We start from the raw sequence: 24,680 nt of genomic DNA on the forward strand, positions 1-24,680 counted from the left end.
TATAATTATATTTGTTTTGATAATAATCTCAACTGATTCAGGGATTGCTTATGTATGCACACATACAGGGTGAAAGTTCATAATTTTGAGAGTTTATAGCAGAGATCTTTTTCTTTTGAGTGAAAAGCTTTTTATGAGCATGGGTCCAATACAAAACATTTATCGATCTGTTGCTGTTTGAATTACAAAAAAATAAATAAATAAAAATCTGAAGTCTTTATCACAAAGAATAAAAATAAGCAAACCAATATCCAATAAAGTGTTTATTTGAGAATTTAAAATTCATGTTTAGAGTAGATTCTCAAATATCTCATGCTTACTCTCAGTGTACAATGCATGTATCTGTGTATTGCACAACATAGCCTATAGCCTCAAAATCAGCTGAAAATTACTTATTGCATCCAGCCATTATAGATTTTGTATTCTATATTCAGTGTGCCTTCTACATTTTCTAATTATGTCAATGTGCTGGATTTTGTAATGAAAATAGAGTGTTGCTGTCATATACTCAGGGCCGGCGGAAGTGGGCATGTAGTGCATGCGGGTGCCGCTACGATGGGGGCGCTGCCGCCAGGGAACAGTTCATAAGTTAATTTTTAAGAAACAAAATTTTTATCATAAAAACAAAAAAAATTCTTAGAATGATCAATATTAAAATAAATGAGGCCGTATACACCAAATGTGTGTACGTCATTTATTGCTTGCCTGCAGAAAGTGAAACGGTGAACAGTTTTCATGCGCAGAAACGAATTTTTGTACAAAACATTTGTTGCTAGTTAACCAGTCATATGGCACACATCTCAGTAGGCTACTGACAGTAGCGCAGTGTGGACTGTGTCGTGTTGTATAAGTGTTGTGCACCGGATAAAAAGTTATCCGGTGCACAAAATCATAAGTGTCACGCTGCGAAAGAAGCAGATATTAAGAAATAAACTGGGGCTCTTAATAAATTTGTTAAAATATTAAAATATTCTGATGCAGATTGTAACCAACTCGATACATCAGAAATCAGAGTTGAAGAGCCGTGCACATCATCCAGTTTGCATGAAGGTACTATTGCAACTATTGAACAAGATAATTGAACACGATGTAAGTGAAAAATAGTTAGGATTTGGTCAACTATGACAAGATTTAGTTTTAGTTGACCACGAAACCAACACATTGTTAGTCTCTGTGAATTTAGAAGATCCAGGTGAGCGGGGAAATATTGATGAAAAATTACGAGTTGTTTTAATTGAAATGGGGCCTGTTCAAAATAAAAATATAATATATCCCAGAGATACATATAGTCGTAAATTTGGCGACATGTATTATAATAGAAAAATGGAAAACGGGAGCTCGTGCCAAGAACATGGCTCATTTATTCCAAAACTTTAAATTCTGTTTTTTGCTTTGCAAACTTGTTACACCTACTGAATCAACTGAATCACCCACTGAGTCTTGTAGAAGGTTATAACGATTGGAGAAATGTAAGTACAACTTTACATAGACATGAGACTAGTTTAACTCACATGAAAAATTTCTTAAAATGGAAGGAACTTGATAAAAATTAAAAAAAAAAAAAAACTACTATTGATTTCCAGACTCAAAGCATGTATGAAATGGAAAGAAACATTGGACAAGTGTTTTAGAACGCTTGATTGAAATTATAAAATTCCTTGGTAGCCAAAATTTAGCTTTTCGCAGATCATCTGATAAATTATATGAAAGAAATAACGGCTATTTTTTAAAATTAGTCGAACTGTTTGGGAAGTTTGAACCTGTTATGGAAAATCATGTTGAAAGGGCCTTACAGGGAAACAGTAGAGTACACTATTTGAGTAAAGACAGTCAAAATGAAATATTGGAAACTTTAAGTAACACAATCAGGGATACAATTTTATTATCAATTCTAAAATCTAAATATTATTCCATAATTTTTAGACTGCACACCTGATGCAAGTAAAACAGAACAAATGACTATTACTATTCGCTTTGTTTCCTGTGACAATGGAATTGTCAAGATCAGGGAAAACGTTTTAGGTTTTGCAGATATATCAGGTTCCACAGGACATGGTTTATGTGCAACAATAATGCAACAACTGGAAAAATGGAACATTCCCATTGAAGACATGCGAGGTCAAGGGTATGATAATGGGGCAAATGTGGGCTCCAAAATTTGCTTTTAAACAAAAATCCTCTAGCTTTTTACATGCCATGTGCTGCTCATATTCTAAATTTAATCATTAACAATGCAGCCAAAGTGAATGCAGATGCAATTAGTTTCTTTGCAATTATTCAAGAAATATACAATTCTTTTCATTCTCTTACGAACGTTGAGCAATCCTTTTGAAGTTCATAAAAAAAATTAACATTGAAACAGCCATCAGAAACGCGATGGGATAGTAAAATTAATGCAATCCGCCCTCTACGATATCAGTTAGGAGAAATTTATGATGCACTTTTTGAAATTTTAAATAATGAAAGTTTTAATAAAGAAACTCAACATGAAGCACAAACATTGTGCGCTAAAATAAAGGACTACAAATCTATTTGCTAACTTGGTATGATTTACTTAACAGAATAAACCTTGTGAGTAAAATGCTTCAAGACAAAAATATGAACATTACATTTGCTTTAGAATCTATCGAAAACTTAAAAATATTCTTACAAGAGTATCGATCAGATACAAATTTTAAAGAAGTTCTAAAAACGGCAAAATAACTGAGAAGAGGTGGATAGAGAACAAGAATTTAAAACTGGTACGGAAGTTCGACGATGAAAGAAGACACGACAATTTGACTATGAGCATCATGACGAAACTCCACAATCGCCAGAAGATAAATTTAGAGTGAATGTGTTTTATACACTTCTAGACGTTGCAATGTGTTCGCTAATAGAACGTTTTGAATAACTAAAAGATATGATAATTTCAATTTCTTGTATAGATTACTACAAATTAATAACGAAGAAAAATTTGTGATGATTTAGAGATTCTCTTGAAGGACAGCGACAATCAAAATGTAAATGCAATAGAACTATATGACGAGTTATGTGCTTTCTGGGATATTTTTTGGATGGATAATTTAAATATTCAAAAGCCCTTTCAATATTCTTAATTTTATTGTGTCCAATAATTTATCTTTCCCTAACTTTTCAATTGCTTTAAGAATACTATTAACCTTAACTGTTAGTGTAGCGAGCGGTGAACGTTCCTTTTCCAAGTTAAAATTGATTAAAACCTACTTAAGAACAAGTATGTCACAAAAAAGGCTTGTTAGTTTGGCATTAATAGCTATTGAAAATGATTTATGTGCGGAATTAGATGTTAAGACCATTATTTCTAATTTTGTGAATATGAAATCAAAAACCTTAAAATTTTAATAAAAAAAATTTCAAGTATATTTATGTAATTTAATTTATTTTCTGTTATTCTGTAAAGATATTATTTTTTGAATACTTATATTAAATGTTCTAATTATTTCTGAATTCTTTTATTATTTTCTCATCTATCTTGAGTTTCTTTTAATTTCCTAAAAGATAGTTCCACTTATAAAAATTATTACAAGTTACTAAGAATTTAGTAACTTGTAAAATGCAAGAATTTTTTAAACTTTAGTTCAAATAAATTTTAACTTTAATTAAAATTCATTTTAATTTTGTTAGCGATTCGGGTTGGTGAGAAGGCTGTAATCCCTGTATCATTATATTCAACAATTAAAGTGAAGTGGCTTTATCAAAATTTGCTTTAACTTTTGAGAATTTTTTGAATATTCGGGTTTTTAATGATTATCCTGCTTAGTCAACACTCCTGTTACATTTAGCGAACCAACGTGTGGCTATTTTGTCAAAATTTATTTAAGAAATTTCAAATAATTAAACTTTTTATTATCGTAAAAGAACTACACACTCCCGGATCGTTACAGGGGCGCTTAGATAGAAATTGCATGCAGGCGTCAAAGACCCTAGTGCCGGCTCTGCATATACTATCATATTTTCCATATTAAAAAAAAAATCTGAGTCAAAGTGTGATTAGCAGAGTTCTTTTTTTAGAAATTATAAAGAAGTGGAACATTTTCTAGTTTTTATCTCATCTGAGCATACAGGTGAATCAATATGGCCGAATGCAAAAGCATTATTGGGATGGCTGTTCCAGCAAAGCTGTCATGTCAATGGGGTGTGGAGTAGCATTGTTGTGCACCAAAATCATACCACTTGTTAGGAGTCCTGGTCATTTGCATTGATTGTTGGCTTTAACTTTGTCCAATGCTGCACAGTAAAGCTCTGCATTGATTGTTCCTCCCTTCAGCAAAAAGCCCACCAGCAGAATGCCTTGGCGATCTGAGAACACTGTGGCCATGACTTTTCAGACAGTGGGAACAGTTTTTAAATTTTTTTGCACAGGATATTTTGGTTGTTTCCAGGTCATGGAGTCTTCTTTGCTCTCCAGAATAAAGTGATGAACCCATATTTCATATCCTATGACTAGGCAAGTGAGAAAAATCCTTGCCTTTGTTGCTTGTAACAGATTCTCCAGACACCAGTTGTTGTCGAACAATGTTGGGGTGCCCAGCAGGAGCACACCTTTCAACAGCCAAGAACATCGTGAACAATTTTGTAAACAGTGAACTTACTCAAGTTTATTACTTTTGCAAATTCATGCAGTTTCACTTGCTGGTCTTCAAGAACGATGTCCTTAAAGCGTGAAATGTCTTCTGTCTTGCTTGATGAAAGCCTTCCCACGTGCTTTATGTCAATCTTCAATGTCACTATGGCTCATTTTACATTCATTGCACCAAAAACACTTTTTTGCTATACACAACAACTGGTTCATGGTGAATGTCATTTGATGAAACCTCTTTTGCTTGCATAAAACAAATAACTTCACAGACACCTGTTTTGGACCACACTACAATGGTGGTCTTTTTGAATGTTATTAATGGATCTATCTGTCCACCATGTTTAGGGAAATGTCCACAATGATTAAGGGAAATTCTGTGTTTTGGTATACTTAGACTAATTAATAATAAACAATATCTGTTTCTGTTAGTAGCCTAGTACTGGAATGAAAATGACCCCCTGGAGAAAACATTTCTCCTTCAGTTCTTCCTCCCCAGACATATTGCATAGCTACAAGCCAAACAGTATAGTAGATGTTTGATCATAATCATGGCTTTGTGTTTTGAAGTTGCGTGACATTTTGATATCCAAAATGGCGTGGGTATCACGAAAGGACATTTGATAGTCAACACTCACTAGGATTACTATAGCAATGGAAATTACATCTTTTTTTTTTTTTTATGACGGGGTGGTTGTCGTAAGTTGAGGACTGACTTTATTGAGATCCCTACATATTTTTTCCTGCAGTGAAAATATATCTTGATTATTTCTCTGGCTGACAGATTGGTTATTGGTCCACACAGTTGGCTACCCAAATATATGCAGACCCTTTTTGATTTTTATGTGTCGGGAAGTACTACACAAAAATGTAAACATGACATGCATTGTTGAGTTGTATTTGAATGCCATAAAAGATAACAAATTAATGCAAGCTACATGTGCAATACACATATTGGCTGCTTTATTTGAGACCGATCATGGTATTTTTTGAGAATCTGTTTTAAATATCAATTTTGTGATATGTACCCTCGGGGGGGGGGGGTACAAGATACTATGACAGTACTACATGATTAACTTTCTTATATAGAGAAACCTGTGAAGTATTCATAACTATAAATTCACACGTATGCCACAGTAATTAAATTTTTAATAATATGTAAATATTTTGTTTTAAGTATCATAAGACATCATCAGTACAGTTATTAAACAACAATAGGAATTACATTAAAAGAAAACAACACATTAGTGTGCATACTTACATTGGAATCCCTCTAGTGTGTTTAAGAACTAAATACTATTGGGTTGTAATTAAATTAAATTAAAATATAACTGATACATTTATTTTATATCAGTTGAGGATAACAATTTCCCAGACTTTTGGGATAGTGAGACAGTTGTTATGGTTAAGATTGGGTCTGTGCCGTTAGGCTTCAGCACTTTCCTTATACAAATGCTCATGCTTATATATGGATATCGATGTAGTAGCTTGATGTTTCCATTGGATCCTGTGGTTGGCATTTTTAACTCCATCTTGTGCGAGACCAGATTTGTGAGGTTTGATAAGACAGATGTGGTCTTGATGTTCAGAGATGTGTTTATTTACAGATCTTCCTGTTTGTCTGTAGTAGTAAGATAAGTTACAAGAACATGGCACTTCGTATACACCAGGTAACATCGGTGGTGAGAGTTTTTCTTTTGGAGACGGTAACAAATTATGAATTTGGTTTATTCGTTTATAGGTAGCAGCGAGTTTGTATTTCTTCAAAATTTTTGACAAACGCTTAGAGATGCCTTTGATATATGGTATAGGAGTCATGTGGGCTTCTTCTTGTCTAGGTTGATGTTTTCACACAACATGGAGTTAAAAATGCCAACCACAGGATCCAATGGCAATACACACCAAGCCACTACATTAATCCATGTATAAACATGAGCGTTTGGATAAAGAAACTGCCGAAGTCTTCCGGTACAGACCCAATCTTAACTGTAACGACTATCTCGCTGTCTCAAAAGTCTGGAAAATTATTATCCTCAACTGTATAAAATGTATCAGTTATATTTTAATTTAATTACAGCCCAATAGTATTTAGTCCTTAAACACACTGCTGTATACATAGAGGGATTCCTATCTTCATTGTAAGCATGCACACTGTTTTTTTTTTTAATGTAATTCCTATTGTTGTTTAATAACTGTACTGATGATGTCTTATGATACTTAAGACGAAATATTTACATATTATTAAAAAGTTAATTACTGTGGCATGTGTATGAATTTATAGTTACATGATTAAGTTTATATTATTATTAATCTCCTATCAGCAGTCTTCCTCTAAAGTAGTCTATCACTTAAATATTGTTGTATCTTATATTTCTGTCTTCTAAGGAACTTCTGATCACATCACTCCACATTGATCTTGGTCTTCCTCTGAATTCTTTTCCTGCCATCTTGACATCAAACACTTGTTCTGCTAACTTTCCCATTTAATTCAAATAAACCACTTTAGATTAGCTCTTCTCACCTATTACCAAATGCTAACAATGTCAAGTTTCTTTTTTTAATATCTTAATTTTTAATATGATTCTGCAGTTGATGCCATCTGTTCAGGTCCCAAATTTTTCTCAGAACTCTCAAATCTGTGGTCTCATATCTACTCTTTAATCAGGTGCTTTATTTCTAAACCCACTCACTCCCAGATCCATGACTTAAACAGGTTGGAACACTCTTATGTACTGCTAGTTTAGTTTTTGGCTAATTTCTTTCTTATTCCATATATATTTATTCATCTTGCTCCCCAATATACCAGATTTGCTTATTCTGTTGTCTATTTACATGTTTTGCCGTCTTCACTAAAAAAAGAAACTGTGCCTAAATAGGTGAAATATTTTACTTCTTATAGGTTCTTCATTAAGAATGTAGCTGGAGTTTTCAATCTAGATAATTTTCATTTTCATAAACGAGCACAACCTTATCTGCATAAAGCAAAAGTTTGGTTTTCCAGAGTATAATATCAGGTTTATTGCCACTTTCTTTCATGATTCAGTTCATAAAGCTGGTGAATAAGAGTGGAGATAGTGTGCTCCCCATTTTACACCTGATTTTATATCCAACTATCTTCCTGTATTTCCTTCAGTAATAACTGACGACTTAGAACTTAAATATGTTCTGTCACTTCTTGTTTCATTTAGCAGTCTTTTAAAGTAATTATTTCAGATATCCAGAATATCTTCAGTTCTCACATCACCTTTATCATTTCTTATTTCTTTCATGTTACTCTTACATTTCAAAGCTTCTTTAATAGCCTCTGGAATATTTTGCTACATTCCATGTTCTTCATAAGTCTTTCTATGACTTGTTTAGCTACTTATTACACATAGCTCTCTTCAATAGGGGATTATGTTCCTTTGAAGCCCTAGGTGCAATTTTGTTATAAGGCCCTTTATGTAAAAGTGTTTTTTAATATTAAAAAGACAATAAAATCCTTAAATAATAAATTTTTTCTTTATAATTGTTTATTTAATTTGTCTAGTTAGTATTACAACTTACAATGTTACCTTTTGTGCTTTTAAATCTGCAAATTGATCAATAATTTTAACATTAACTATATCATTTTTTATAAACATTATAGATAAATCATTTAAATGAGTCTTTTTGAGGCCCCTTGAGACGAGGCCCTTAACGTGCACTTATTGGGTAATCTGCCACTGGCTCTCTCTCACATTTTTCTCTGTATCTCCTTAAGGCATTTGCCAACTTACTTGCTAGGAACTTCTGAATATGCCTTCTTCTTTATACAACTGGTGCTTTAACTTGTCCACCATGTCCACCATGGTGGACAAGTTAAAGACACTTTAACTTGTCCACCATGGAGTTCTGATTTTTCTGTCCTTGCACACAGCTACACCTAGCTGAATAATCAATATTTTCTTAAGAGTTTGTCACTGAGTTTCCAAGGTTTGGCTCTTGTTTTCAAACTCTTTCATTTTTTTTCCTCTTGAATAATATTTGTATGGTTGAGCATCACAAAAGGAGAACTAAGCTGCTTGAGTTTAATTCTTTAAACTTTTTTATATAGTTTTCTTTTTCATATGATCTTTATTTTTATCTTGCTTAAAACTTAGTGTTGATCACTTTTAATTTAAAATATCTTGTATACTCTTGTTTCTGGAACCAACATGAGGATATCACTGTTAATGATGATATAGTCAATAAGACTTCTTTTTTCTTATGCCTTAACGATCACTAGTCTGTGTCTTGAACAGCAGGAATCTAGTAGGCACTAGATTCTCATGGAAAGACTTAGATGTTGGTTATGCATTTTTACTAAATAGCTTAAGGAAATTACAACGTATACTAGGATATACATTAAAAATTTTAATACACTTCCAATATTTTGGCAAACAAGACACGTGCATGCAAGCACAACAAACAGTAAATGAGGACGAAACAGGAAGCTATTCTTTCTCCTAAAAGTCCTGATGGTGCCCTCTAGAGGGCAATGTTGGTATTCTTGGGCAATTGGGCTGAAGGTTTGATGTAGGTTTCCCAAATTTGGGGCAGTCTCATGCAACCAAATTTGTCGAGGTTTGGATTGTTTCTTTGGGCTGAGTTTGATTCCATGAAAAGCCTTTCGTATTTGATTTACTACGGTGTATTATCGTGGCTTTCTTCCGCAGTATTCTGTGGTGGATATCCAGTGCATGGTCTGCAAGACTAGAGTGGCTGTATTGGTGAAACTGGATGTAGTCCTTGTGTCTGAAATTCTGATATTGGCTGTCCTGCCTGTTTGGCCAAAGTAGGACAGCTTACAGCTGCAAGGGACCTGGTATACCCCAGGTAGGTCTAGTGAGGGGAGGTTGGTCTTTAGTAGAACAGATAAGGGATGCCAATTTTTTATATGGTCTGTAACAAGACATTAAGTCATGTTTTTTTAGGATTTTTGTAATTTTTTCCGAGGTGCCTCGGATATAGGGTATGGTGATGGATTTAGAGTAATCCTTGTTGAAAGTTTATTTTTCACTTGGTTAGAGTATAATAAATTTAGTTTAATCCTTTATCCAAGTGTGAGCAAACAAAGTTTGCGCCTGAAAGTATCTTCAGGACTGGGTTAAGGTGGTACATACCAGGGCAACTCATTGCAAAGGTGGAGCAAGCTACCAACACTCCTATCTCAGTATCTCCTATAATGCAAAACACATCTCCTTGCGGATATGTCTAATGTTATGCATTAAGGGAAGGGCCACTACCCAGACTAGTTTCGACCTTTATTGAGGTCTCTTCAGTGGGAGCCAGGCCCAAGTGGAGATATCAGGCATCAGGCAGAAGCATTAGCAGGTCATCTCTACCTATAGGAATTGCCAATTGGTGTGCCACCCTTTTTTTAATAATTTACTCTGGATTTAGAGAAAGATGTTGAAAGTTTATTTTTCACTTGGTTAGAGTATAATAAATTTAGTTTAATCCTTTATCCAAGTGTGAGCAAACAAAGTTTGCGCCTGAAAGTATCTTCAGGACTGGGTTAAGGTGGTACATACCAGGGCAACTCGTTGCAAAGGTGGAGCAAGCTACCAACACTCCTATCTCAGTATCTCCTATAATGCAAAACACATCTCCTTGCGGATATGTCTAATGTTATGCATTAAGGGAAGGGCCACTACCCAGACTAGTTTCGACCTTTATTGAGGTCTCTTCAGTGGGAGCCAGGCCCTATAGGTAGAGATGACCTGCTAATGCTTCTGCCTGATGCCTGATATCTCCACTTGGGCCTGGCTCCCACTGAAGAGACCTCAATAAAGGTCGAAACTAGTCTGGGTAGTGGCCCTTCCCTTAATGCATAACATTAGACATATCCGCAAGGAGATGTGTTTTGCATTATAGGAGATACTGAGATAGGAGTGTTGGTAGCTTGCTCCACCTTTGCAACGAGTTGCCCTGGTATGTACCACCTTAACCCAGTCCTGAAGATACTTTCAGGCGCAAACTTTGTTTGCTCACACTTGGATAAAGGATTAAACTAAATTTATTATACTCTAACCAAGTGAAAAATAAACTTTCAACATCTTTCTCTAAATCCAGAGTAAATTATTAAAAAAAAAGGGTGGCACACCAATTGGCAATTCCTATAGGTAGAGATGACCTGCTAATGCTTCTGCCTGATGCCTGATATCTCCACTTGGGCCTGGCTCCCACTGAAGAGACCTCAATAAAGGTCGAAACTAGTCTGGGTAGTGGCCCTTCCCTTAATGCATAACATTAGACATATCCGCAAGGAGATGTGTTTTGCATTATAGGAGATACTGAGATAGGAGTGTTGGTAGCTTGCTCCACCTTTGCAATGAGTTGCCCTGGTATGTACCACCTTAACCCAGTCCTGAAGATACTTTCAGGTGCAAACTTTGTTTGCTCACACTTGGATAAAGGATTAAACTAAATTTATTATAGAGTAATCCTTGTTGTTGAGGGGGGGGGATTGTAGTTTATTGGTTTCGATATTTTTTTTTGGGGGGGGGGAAATAGCAATTGGCTGAGAAAGTGTCGAGAATGTGGTTTTGTTCTGTGGTTAGGGCATTGTCCTTTGAACAGATAAGTTTTGCCCTGTTGTGTAGTGTCTTAATGACTCCATATTGTTGTGAGGGGGCGGTGGTGGGATTGTTGGTGAATGTATCTGCCTGTATGGGTGGGTTTTCTATAGACTGAGAAAACCAAGGTTCTATCAGGCTGGCGGGTGACTAGTAAAGACCCCCCCCCAAAGACCTACCTGGGGTATACCAGGTCCCTTGCAGCTGTAAGCTGTCCTACTTTGGCCAAACAGACAGGACCGCTCATATCAGAATTTCAGAACACAAGGACTACATCTGGTTTCACCAATACAGCCACTCTGGTCTTGACCATGCGCTGGATATCTGCCATAGAATACGGTGGAAGAAAGCCACGATAATACACCGTAGTAAATTCAAATACGAAAGGCTTTTCGTGGAATCAGCCTCAGCACTAAGAAACAGTCCAAACTTCAACAAATTTGGTTGCATGAGACTGCCCCAAATTTGGGAAACCTACATCAGAAGACCTTCAGCCCAATCACCCAAGAATACCAACATTGTCCACTAGGGGGGACACCATCATGACTTTTAGGAGAAAGAATAGCTTCCTGCTTTGTCCTCATTTACTGTTTGTTGTGCTTGGGTGCACGTCTTGTTTTCATGTTCCTGTGAAAATGGCAACGTCACATTGCCGAAATATTGGAAGTGTATAAAATTTATTTTAATGTATATCCTAGTATACGTTATAATTTCCTTGAGCTATTTAGTATAAAAGACACTTACCATATTATCATTAGTTTTGCCTTTTTCTCCAAATTATGCCAAAACATTTCTATATTCCTGGGATTTCACTGGAGAAAGTGTTGCTGGAGAGAAGCACGGTGTGTAGAAGTACAGTGTGTGATGTGTGCAAGAGATGAAGTGAAAAACAGGAGAGTGGTCTTGAAGAGACAGAAAGGCTTGGCAGTGAAAACAGTAGTAGTAGTATGAGAGATGAAGAGAGAATGGGAATGCAAGATGAACAGGAAAACGGGGGGAGCCAAGGTGGACAGGAAGACATGGCATAGGGGGAGTGGATGTTGAAAGTGGCACTAAATGTGTGTATGAAGATAGAGTGTATTGCGATATGGGTGGGAAACTTGAGACTGAGCAGATATATGTGTGGTAAGTAGTGATAAAGGTAATTGGACAGGTGCAGTGGGAAAATCACGACCAACAAGTGGCTTGGATAAGTTAGAAACCTAAAATGAATTATTGTTTGTTTACAAATCCCAGAAGTATCAGAAATAAGGGAGATGAAATGGTTTCAGTGATTGAGTTTATTTACCCCAAAAATCATTGGAAAAAGTGAAACATAGTTGAATGAAGATGATATTCTAACGGGAATAGAAATGGAAGGATATAGTATTCTTTCCTTCATGCTTACATAGTGATCAGAATACATTATGCAAATTATGGAAACAACTACCCTGTTAGAGTAAAACTTTAGTTTAATATAAACCAAAGTAGACACTTGATGTTTCCATAATTTGCATAGCATAGTGAAGGATATAGTATTTTTCACGAGAATAGAAAGGACAAGAAGGGAGGGGGGGGAGAGTGCTGATGGTGATGATAGCAGGGGAATTATGTCCACATAAGGTGGGAGTGGGAATATGTCCACATGAAAGAGGGAAATGGTGGGAATGGTTATGTGGCAGTGTGGTGTAACATGGAGGTTGATAGGAAGACATATTTAGTTGGATGTTGCTATAGGCTTGGAAATGTGGAGGGTGGTGATGAAGAAATGCATAAACAACTTGGATCAGTGAACATAGGAAGGGTAATTATTATGAGTAATTTTAATTATGGCAGTATAGATTGGAATGAAGAGATAGCATTTGGGAATAAGGAAAATTAATTTCTCGTTCTTGAGAGATAACTATCTCATGCAGCACATAAAAGGAGGGCACACGAGAATCGAGAGTTTTGAATCTGATCATTTCATTAGAGGATGTAATTGTGAGAGGGGGTTTCACACTTTTCTCCACTTGGTGAGAGTGATGATAAAGGGTTGTGGCTAGCATATGCAGGCTTTTGTAAGGAAAGGATATGTGTGGAATTATAAGGTTGGTGATTATGACAAGCTTAGAAGACAGCTTGGAGCCATAGCATGGTACAAGGAGTTGAGCAATAAGAAAATAAATGCTGCTTGGGAACTGAGAAATAAATACATAACACATCAATGTGTGAATGTATTCCGAAGGCCAAAAGGCTGAATAAGGTAGGTTTAAAATGGATGAATGAGAGCTTAAACATGAAATCTCGAAGAAGGTACTTTGGAGGCAGTACAAGATGAATAATGGTAATAATCATTTACATGAAGAGTATAAAGAACAAGCCAGGACAGTGACTCAGTTAGTAAGGAAAACAAAAGTGCAGTATGAGCAGAAATTGACAAATCAGCTGAAGAAAGACCCTAGAGAGTTATTTTAGATAATTAGCAAATAGAAGGAAGAATGATCATGGTAAGATGATGTTAATGGATGAAAATGGTGAATTATCTGCTACAGAAGACATTGTTGAGGTATTCAGTGATCAGTTTATAAGGATGCTTCATCTTGATTCTGGGTGGAATCATGAGGAACTTAAGTATAGAGAACATAAGATAGGATGGCTTAATTGTGAGTGAGCAAGAGGTATTTCAGGAAATAAATAACCTTGATGCCAATAAGGTGATAGGATTTGATGACATATCACCACACATCTTAAGGGAATGTTTCAGGGAATTGGCAGTAGCATTGGCATGGCTGTTTAATAAGAGTCTTACAACAACAACACAAGTTCCAAGGGAGTGGAAGGAAAGTAAAACTGTTCCACTGCATAAAGGTGGCGATAAGGCTGGCTTCAAATTATAGGCCAATCTGTATATCTGGAGTTGTGGTGAACTTACTGGAAAGATTGGTGAGAAGTAGGATACAGAAATGGGTTGTTATCATAGTATTCTCTGTAGTTATCAACATGGGTTTGTTAAAGGAAGATCATGTTTTACTAATTTACTTATGTACTATAACAAGGTGACAATTACCTTGGGTAGGGGAGATGCATATACAGTGGTGTACTTGGATTTTGCAAAGACTATTGACAGACTGTAACACGACAAACTGTGAAATAAATTGAAACAGATGGGATTGAATAACAGACTTCTGAGTTGGATCAGTGACTGGCTGTTGGATAGGTATACTTAAGAAGCAAACCACATCGGAAACTATGAAGAATTTGCATTCATTGACAGTTGTTTTCAATACACTAATGAAAAGGAAGATTTTGGGGAGGAAATTGAAGCAAAACCTCAGAGGACATTAGAAGATAAAGAATCTGAGATTACTTTTTTTTTTTTTTTTTTTCCCTATCAACTATAATTCTAGTATCTCTGTTTTCCAAGGCTAAATTTATTATATTTTCCAAATAAAGGTTAAAAAGCATTGGCAAAAGTATGCAGCCTTGATGCACATCACTTTCCATTTTTGAAATGCTTGCTGTAGTTGCCATTGATTTTTCTTAACATTTTTGAGGAATCGTAAAGAGTTTTAATTGATTTACTGATTAAGCCATTTTAAAATTTTATTTTGTCAAAACAAAAATTTCAGAAAAGTATATTTAGTAGGACATTTTTATCAGCATATAGTTTATAATAATAAGGAGAATAAAAAAATAACTTGATCTTTATTCTGTATTTGAAATGTCACATCGCATATCACATCCTTTATTGGATGAAGAACCAAAAACTATATTTAACTAAGGATACAAATTGGTTACTATACTACCAAAAGGTTTTGAATGAGTTTTCTATGTTTAGTGCTTTGATTTGTTTATGCCATATCCCTATATGTGCATTGTAGTACACATCAAATGAAACCATTGTCTGATAGAGTTGTAGAAACAAAATGGAGATTGATCTTTAGATAAGGTTTTCCTTTGTAAGATTTCCTAGGCAAAAATGATGCAATATCTGAGTTTTTTCTTGAATTTTATATTGGATGCTAAGGATACCTGTTGATAAGATAAGTTCAGAAGTGGAATAGTAGTTATTCTTTTATATTTCACAAAATATGTGCCATTTTGTCCTTTCTTTTCTAGACATTTCTATTACATATACAGTATAAAACTATGTTATGTATATTTTTCTCTTTATAAGATTTGATATGGCCATGTCTGCACTGTTGTGCACCAAAATTAGGCAGGTGACAAAAATGGCGACTGATTTGTCCTTGTTAGGATAGACTGAAGATTTGTGAATTACAAAAATTTATCTAATGGGTGGAAAAGAGAGAGAGAACATGATTGAAACACAAAAGTTACTAAAGGGCCTTTTGGCTCTTTCTTTAGCAATTACTAAAGCAGTGTTAAAGAGTAGATGCTAAGCAAATTTTCCAGTACATAATTGGATGAGAGAAAACAAGGGGCCACTCCCTGGAAGTTGTGCAAGAATGTGTTTGGCAAGTATATAAGGACTAGATTTATTGCTTGGAGAGTGGTAAATGATAGAATAGATTGCCAGAGGTGGGTTGTTGAAGGCTTTGTCAGTGAACAGTTTTAAGAAGAGTTTTAAGTCTCCATTGGATTGGAGACTGGCTATCTGATAGGTATCAACAAGTTGTATATGGGGGTGCGATATCCAGAAAAAGGAAAGTCACTAGTGGAGTGCCTCAGGGGTCTGTTTTAGGGCCATTACTATATAACTTGTATATTAATGATATTGGCGAAGATTTGGATGGAGATATTCAGTTGTTTGCAGATGATGCAAAGTTGGGACGAACCATAAAGAGTAGTGAAGATGTTGTGGCCTTGCAAGAAGACTTGAATAAATTGAGTGATTGGGCAAGCAAATGGGGATGTGAGTTCAATGTTGCAAAATGTAAGGTTTTAAAATTTGGAAAACAAAGATGGGATGCAGAATTTATGCTTGGTGAGGATATATTGTTGGAGGTGGAAGAAATAAGAGATCTGGGGGTGATAGTGGATAAGGATCTGAAATTTAGGGGACACATAGCCAAAATTGTGAAGACAACACTAAGGCTTCTGGGAATGATGCAGAGTACACTGACGTGTAGAAGTAGGGAGATTCTTGTTCTGTTGTATAAGGCTTTGATTAGGCCACACATGGACTATTGTGCCCAGATTTGGTCACCGAGTTTTCAGAAGGATGAAGAGATGTTGGAAAGGGTCCAATGGCGACTGACTAAGGTAGTTTCTGACCTCTGGAATGTCGAGTATGAGGAAAGATTGAGAAGATGTAATTTGCAGAGTCTGGTGGACAGGAGGAAGAGGAGAGATATGATAGAGACCTACAAGTTGGTAAGGGGTTGTTATAAAATGAATGGTGGAGAAGTTCTACAGAGAATAGTGGGAGATCAGGGGAGAACCAGAGGTCATCCCTGGAAATTGTATAAAGAGGGTGTGAGTAGGGGAGTGAGAGGCAGGTTTTTTCGTGCAGAGTTGTGAATGATTGGAATGCCTTGCCTGAGAGTGTGGTGTCTGCAAGGAGTTTGAGTGTGTTTAAGACACGGTATGATAAGATGCGTGTGTGATAAAAGGACCTCCCAGATGAGTCTTTGACTCCATGAGGTCTTGGGGTAATAATAATAATAATAATATCCTTGATCTTTGCACCATTTTGGGAAACATGATTTTGCCACATTCTCAACAAGCACGCCTCTTATCATAGAATCTGGTAATAGAAACTGGTTGGCATTACCCTTATCCACTCTGGTGATGACGATCACCATCGTCATCACCAGAGCGGATAAGGGTAATGCCACAGTCATTCTTAATACCAGTGAATACAATCGTAAAATGAACATTATCCTCCGCAATTGCGCTACCTACATTCTGCTAGAACACGATCCCACAAAAACACAAGTTAAGAAATTAAAAATCTTACTTAAAAAAGTAACCTCCTGGCCCCCTGACGTCACGAAAAAACTTAAACCTTTCCGCTCCCCCCCCCAATATACGGTTTACCAAAAATCCACAAACCCAATTCCCCACAGGCCTATAGTAGATGCCACCGGTGCACCTTGTTACAGACTGTCTAAACAGCTGGCCAACTCTCTGACCCCCCTCACTGGAAGGTCCACTTCCTACATAAAAAACTCGACCCACTTTAAAGCCCTCACAGAAAATTTAACCTTGAATAATGCAGACATATTGGTAAGCTTTGATATCTCCTCTTTGTTTACCAATATTCCCTTAACTGACACCTTATCTCTCTTAGAAACCGTTTTTCCCTCTGACATCTTAGATCTCTTTTCCTCTGCCATTAACTCTGGGTATTTAATTAACTCTTGGAAGAACAAAATCTACAAGCAGATAGAGGGAACCAACATGGGTTTCCCTCCTCCCCCTTGCCAATTTCTATATGGAAGATTTCGAAAAACGAGCCATAGACTCAGCCCCACTCAAACCGTCTATCTGGCTAAGATATGTAGATGATGTGTTCTCCATTTGGCCTCATGGCCCAGACACTTTAGACTCCTTCCTCAGTCATCTCAGTAGCCTACATCCAAGAATCCAGTTTACTATGGAAAAGAACAATTGTTTACCCTTCCTAGACACCTTAGTCACATGCCTGCCTAATGATACACTTGCCTTCACTGTATACAGAAAACCCACACACACAGGCAGATACATTCACAAACTCTCCCACCACCACCCCTCTCAACAACATGACATTATTAAAACTCTTACCAAGAGAACCCACAATCTTTGTTCCAGTGGAACCACCCTCGCTACTGAGCGTAACCACATACACAGCACTTTCCTCTCCAATGGCTACAGCAAACACAGTATCAAAAAAATAATCAGTTCTTCCCCCATTCCCCGTCTTTCTTGTCAACAAGATTTTAAAAATGCCATCACCATGCCCTACATTCGTGGCACATCCGAAAAAATAGCCAAGATGCTAAAAAAGTACAACCTACACACAGCATATAAGCCCCACCACAAACTTGCTACCCTTATCCGTTCTACGAAAGATCAGCTCCCTCCTCTCTCTCTCTCTGCCTGGAGTTTATAAAGTACCCTGTTCCTGTAAGCTGGTGTACTTTGGACAGACAGGCAGATCAGCATCCATCCGCCTGGAGGAACACAAGTCTTACATCTGTAAACACAACTATGGCCATTCAGGCTTGGCTGACCATGTTTTGGACACCACCCACAGGGTATCATGGAAGAAAACCACCATGCTCCACCACAGCAAATTCAAGAAAGAGAGACTTTTCTTAGAAGGAGCAGCAGTTCTCAGAAACCAACCGAATCTTAATAAATATGGTTGCATTAAGCTTCCAAATATTTGGAAAACACTCATCACCAGAGGTCCCACCTTACATTCCAGGCCACCTACTACCGCCCTTAGAGGGCCCTCCACCTAGATAGGACTTTAGTGTCACCCACGTGGTTGGGCCTAGTATTGTATGATATTTGTGTGCATGTTATATTAATTGTTTTTGTAATTCCCATAGATGTCCTAGTGACTAGGACGAAATATAGGAAGTATTAAATTCTATTTTAATTCTTTTTGAGTGTTGTAAAAAATCCATTAAGCCTCCAACATGATTTTTTCTTGTCATCTCTGTATGAAACAACTAACTCGCCTTCAGGTGAAAATCCTTTATAAAGTAACATGACTAATGGGAATGTAAGCCATTTACTATGGATTTATTACTTAGTTAAGACCTTATTTATCATAGAAGTTTCTCTCTAGTGTGTAAAGAAGTAAACAAGTATAGAGAGAGTGGCATGGTCTAAAATACATTAAAGTCTTAATTGTACAAATTTAAACAAGAGATAAAATATTAATTAGGTATTGACTACAGAATGTGTGGAGAAGAATTATTTTCCATAATAGGAATAATACCAACCATTTCTGTTCAGATTTGGACAGCCAAGCAAGGTTTCACAACTCTCTTTTAGACCATGCTACTCTGTCATGTTATGTGTAGTTTATGTGTGTGTTCATTTGTCGAGTCTTTCATTTTTCTCTTCTACATGTTTAATTTGAAAGTCACACTGAAGATGCTCTAGACCATAGGTTCCCAAAGTGGGCGGTACCAACCCCCAGTGGGCGCTGAAGCCTTCTGGGGGGGGGGGGGGGGGCTATAGTGAGATCAGAAGCATTTGGGGGGTTCAGGCGGTCTAGTGGTCAGTGGCTCTTTATAGAAGAAATTAATAATATATATTTAAAAATTAATTATTTTTGTGATTTTGCTATTAGATAATCATTTAAAATTTAAATATTGCATTTTAATTCATCTTATGCCCGTCTTACACGATCAATTTTTTTTATCAATTTTCTATTTCAATTATTTAATTATTTGAAAATTTACCATGTAGAAATAGATGTCAATTTTCTATGTCAATGAGAAAATAGACTATAATAACTTAACCTTAACTTAACCTTAACCAATACCTTAACTATAATAGGTTATGGTAGCAAATATATTCATTATATTTCATTTCAAAATATATATAAAATATATAAAACCACTTTTCTAATTGATTTGTACAAAAATAAATCCAATTTTATATAATTTAATATTACGAGTAAAAATAATAATGGCAAGAAAGAAATAAAATCGTAAATTTTAGTTAGCCTAGTTAGTACTAACTTATTTTGCTAACTAGAGGAAAAAAACAAAGCAAATATTATTTGAAACTTATTATACTGTTTTCTGTGGTTATGTTTTGTAGGTTTGTTGTTTATATCTTGTGTAATTATTTTATTTATTAATTATTATTTATAATTATTCGGACAATGTCATGGTCGGATGAACAAAATGTGCTTGCGTGCAAAATAAAAAATTGAATGTGTCATACAGGATATTTTAACTTCTATTTTTTATATACTTAAAAAATGTATTCATTTTTTGCTATTGTAAAAATTGATCGTGCCATACAGGCTTTAGTCTATCCATGCAGCAGACGAGTCTTAACTAGTAGTATGTCGGTCAACTATTACGCAGGTAATTCACTCAATTCAGCATGTTTTGACAGGAATATGGGTGCTTGCAGTGACTTGTTCAAAGCACGAGTACGATGGTATCGCAAACAAGTCGATGCATACAAGTCGATTCAGGCTAGATTTCAAATCTATAAATACCAGTGGTTTAGGAATAAGTTTCATTATTTTTTGTGTGCTTTGCCAACAATCATCAGTCGAAAGTGTGATAGATAAGTGGAGTCATACGAAGTGTAAATTAAATCTTTTATTTTGTGAATATTTTTGCAAATTTTATTACTTCATTATGTCTGAATATAAGAAGAAATGTCGACAGTACAGTATTGAGTATTTGAAATAAGGTTTTATTCAATCTCCTACGAACCAATTATTATCCATGTGCTTGATTTGCCAAAAAATGTTTTCAAATGAAGCAATGAAACCTTCTAGGCTACAAGAGCATTTGACTAAAATGCATGCTGACAAAAAGGATAAAGATTTGTCCTATTTTCAAGTACTAGAAGAAAAATATTTTAAACGTCTAACTATATCAAAACTTTTTACGTCGTCCACTAAACAAGATAATGACGGATTACAAGCTTCTTATAATATTTCATTATTAATCGCAAAAGCGGGAAAACCACACACAATTGGTGAGGAATTAATCTTGCCGGCAGTAAAAGAAGTAATAAACACTGTGCAGCATCAGATATCATCAGGAAAATTCCTTTGAGCAATAATTCAGTGCAAAGAAGAATCGATGAAATGGCTGAGGATGTTAAAAAATCATTGTGCGATTATTTGAAGACATGCCAATTTTCCATTCAACTCGATGAATCAACTCTCCCAAACAGTGAACCACTACTCTTATCATACGTACGATTCATAAAAGAAGAAAAAGTTTGTCAAGAATTATTATTTGCTAAAAACTTGGAAGTGGATACAAAGGGAGAATCTATGTTTAATATCATGAATAAGTTTTTTCAAGAGAAAGACGTTCCTATTCGTAATATTTTGTCTGCTGCTACTGATGGTGCTCCAGCAATGACAGGACGCCACAAGGGTTTCATAGCGCATTTGAAACAAGCAGTACCAAATGTACTCACTATACATTGTGTTCTTCATCGTCAACATTTGGTTGCGAAAAATTTAAGTGAACGCCTGCACACGTCACTCTATTACATTATTAGAGTATACAAGAGTAGAAGCAATTCATTGAGTGACAGATTATTTAGCCAACTTTGTAGTGAAAACGATGAAGATTTCAATCGTTTGCTGCTTCACACAGAAGTTTGCTGGCTTTTAAAAGGTATTTGTCTGAATCGATTTTACAATTTGTTTGATTCAGTACTAGGTTTCCTAGAAAACAGAGACGACTGATTGCAGGCCAAACTGATTACATCCAAAAATGACATTGCTTATTTGACAGACCTCTATGAAATATTCAATGAAGTCAATCTACAACTACAAGGTGATGAATTGAATTGAATTAAAACAAAAAACATTAATGCCACTTTTGTAGGGAAACTTCTTCTGTTCAAGCGAAATATGGGCCGAGGAGAATATAGCCACTTTTTAAATTTATCAGCAGTGTCTCTCAAAAAGGAAGATTTACTTACATACCGCCAACACTTGGAGATTCTCCATGCTGATTTCAATGAGCGATTCAAGGATATTCTAAAAATGAATATATCAAATTGGGTTCTAGATCCTTTCTAACATGTAAGCACAGCAGGATCATCAAATTTAGAAGTGGAACTCATAGAACTCACAACAAATGAAGAACTAAAAATAAAATTCAAAACTGGATACCAAGAGTTCTGGCTTCAAAAATCAATACCAACACTGTACCCTGGATTATGGGAAATAGTACAGAAATTTTTAATTGCATTTCCATCTTCTTATTTGGCTGAGCGTGGGCTTAGTGCTGTAGTGAATTTACTATCTAAGAAAAGGAACCGATTACATATAACTGAATGTGGCGATTTACGACTGTTTTTAACGAAAGTTGAACCCGATATTACAAACTTTTAAAAATGCACCCGGTTCATCCTTTACATTCATTTGTTATTTTTACTTTCTAAGTTCGAAATAATCCATCTAATACATTTGATGGTATTTTAATTATTACAATAAGATTCTTACTAATGTAATGCAATCTCTTAATATGTATTCCGAATTTTCATATTTAAACCATTGTATGAAACTTCGCATTAATTTGTTATTTTTGCTTTGTATTTTTACTTTATAAGTTAGAAATAAACAATTTTGTAATATATTTAATGGTGTTTTAATTATTACAATAAGATTCTTACTAATGCAATGCAATCTCTTAATTGTATTCCACATTTTCATATTTAAACCATTGTATGAAACTGTGCATAATGTTATTCGAGCATACATTTTACAATCTTTACATATGGGCTACATTTCACCAAAATCGGTATGGCAATAACTGTGTTCAAGATGAAGCACATATTGGCCATTTCTTTTTAAAAATTTAATGGCATAAGCAGTAATGTATCATTAGTTGCTATTTACGTCAAAAATATCAAATGGCTTGAACGCGGAAAACTGTTATAATGGGGGGCATTACAAAATTTATGTCTTGCAAAGTGGGCGGTGGCCCGAAAAAGTTTGGGAACCTATGCTCTAGACAGTAGGGTTAAAATTCTATGCTAAATAAAATCTTACATAAAGTAATAAATTTGTAATTAGTCCTTATTTACTTACCCCTTATAAAGGTTCCTGACATCCTTGATAGAATGTGAGGAACATCTCATGTATGATGAACCACAATGCTTACAGAGATGATATAATTGAGAATGAGAATAACACATCCAACTTTATTATAGTAACTGATTGCTATTTTGTTGGAGGAATGGATCAAAATACCTGTATATCAACAATTAGCAGCTGTAATCATGGCCAGAGATGATCTAAAGATGCATTATTATTATCTTCATATCTCCATGGGATCAGAGACTCGTGGCAGGTCCCTTTGTCACATACAGCTCACCATACCATGCCTTAAATATATTCCCATTCTCTGCACTCACCATGCTCTCAGGCAATGCATTCCAATCATTTACTATTCTCCATGCAAAACACCTGCTTCTCACTCCTTTGCCTTCTGCAGTTTCCAGAGATCCTTCCCCCCCCCATCTCTCATCATTCCATGAAAAACCTCTTCATTGTTAATCTGATAAAAAACAAACGAACAAAAAACCTTACATATGTAATATATCTTTATCATTATTATACCCCCCCCCTTCTATCCACTAGACTCTGCAATTTGCATTTTCTCAACCTTTCTTAATATTAACATTCTGGAGACCAGAAACCACCTTAGTCATTTGCCTCTGGATCCTTTCCGATATCTCTTCATCATTTTGAACTGTGTGACCAAATCTGTGCACAATAGTCCATAGTCCATTCCATTTCTTACTTGTCTACTCACACATTCCCTGCTTCCTGTCTCTTTTGCTTTCCTATGCAACCATTCTTCACACTCATTCTCCATTCTCCGCTCCTCCTACTTACTTACTCATATCTCTGCACTCATTAATTCTTCCTTCCAGCAGTAGCAGCCTCTTCAGATGACCCACCACAATCATTCAAATGCAGTCCAACACCCTTATACAGTTCCATTTGTCCTTCTCATCCCATACATTGACAAACTGTAGTCCCTCATGCTTGCTAACATACCATTCGTAATCTTTGCTTTCTGCCTCAGTTCATCACTGTTATACCTGAGTAACATACTTGACTCCCTTTCCTACAACACTATTTTTTTCTCAAAAACTAATATCCATTCTTACATTCTCCTTGTTTCTAACTAAGTCATTCATTCCTACCACACCACCACCATCAGCTCTTTTGCTTGTTTCTCATAGCCAGTGCCTCAATCACTGTTCACTCTACCTCCAAGAAAACAAACCTTGTGCATTGAGGTGTTCGCCACACCTTTAATAATTTAATCCCCATATAATGCTACTTGCAAGTCATTCATTACCTCTTTCATGCCACCATCATTCATTTCGGTTTTCTTCACTCTTCCATACCATATCTACAATTCTCATTTTACTCCAGATGCACTTCATCTCTTGCCTCGTTTTCATAATTCTAATTTCAAATCTTGCATTTCTTTTTTGATATCATTCACTTTCATTGTTTTGCCATCATTTTTATGATTTTTGCTGCCAGTCCTGGCTGTTTACTTACCATTAATTGCACTCTGTTTTTCACCTTCATTCTTGCATACCTCCTTATCGTTTGTCACACTGTTTTCTTCACCATCATTTTTGCATACTTTCTTAACATTTTTGCTTTCTATGCCATGTGATTCAAACAAGCCTTATGCTTCATCAGCATGTTGCACTTCCTATATAGCCACACTTGCTCATCTCTCTTATTTAACCTCTCCACATAAACATTCACAACATCTTGCCACACATACATATTACACTCATGGCACCCTACCATCCTTAAAAAATTCATGTCATTTACTTTGTCTTTCACGTCGGCCTATGCAGTGATCTCTCTCTCACTGCTATTTTGTCCCAGA

At 35.7% G+C, this 24,680-nt stretch overlaps 1 protein-coding gene across 6 annotated transcripts in view; it reads left to right on the forward strand.

Annotated features, from left to right (window-relative positions):
* The window catches only part of spdi (sperm antigen with calponin homology and coiled-coil domains split discs), a 371,208-nt gene that overhangs the window by 151,130 nt on the left and 195,398 nt on the right, over positions 1-24,680 (forward strand). The window lies entirely within an intron of this gene.

This window comes from Typopeltis vanoorti, chromosome 11 (assembly GCF_054136105.1).
Source record: "Typopeltis vanoorti isolate ZY-2024b chromosome 11, IOZ_Tvanoo_1.0, whole genome shotgun sequence".
NCBI classification, from domain to species: domain Eukaryota; kingdom Metazoa; phylum Arthropoda; class Arachnida; order Uropygi; family Thelyphonidae; genus Typopeltis; species Typopeltis vanoorti.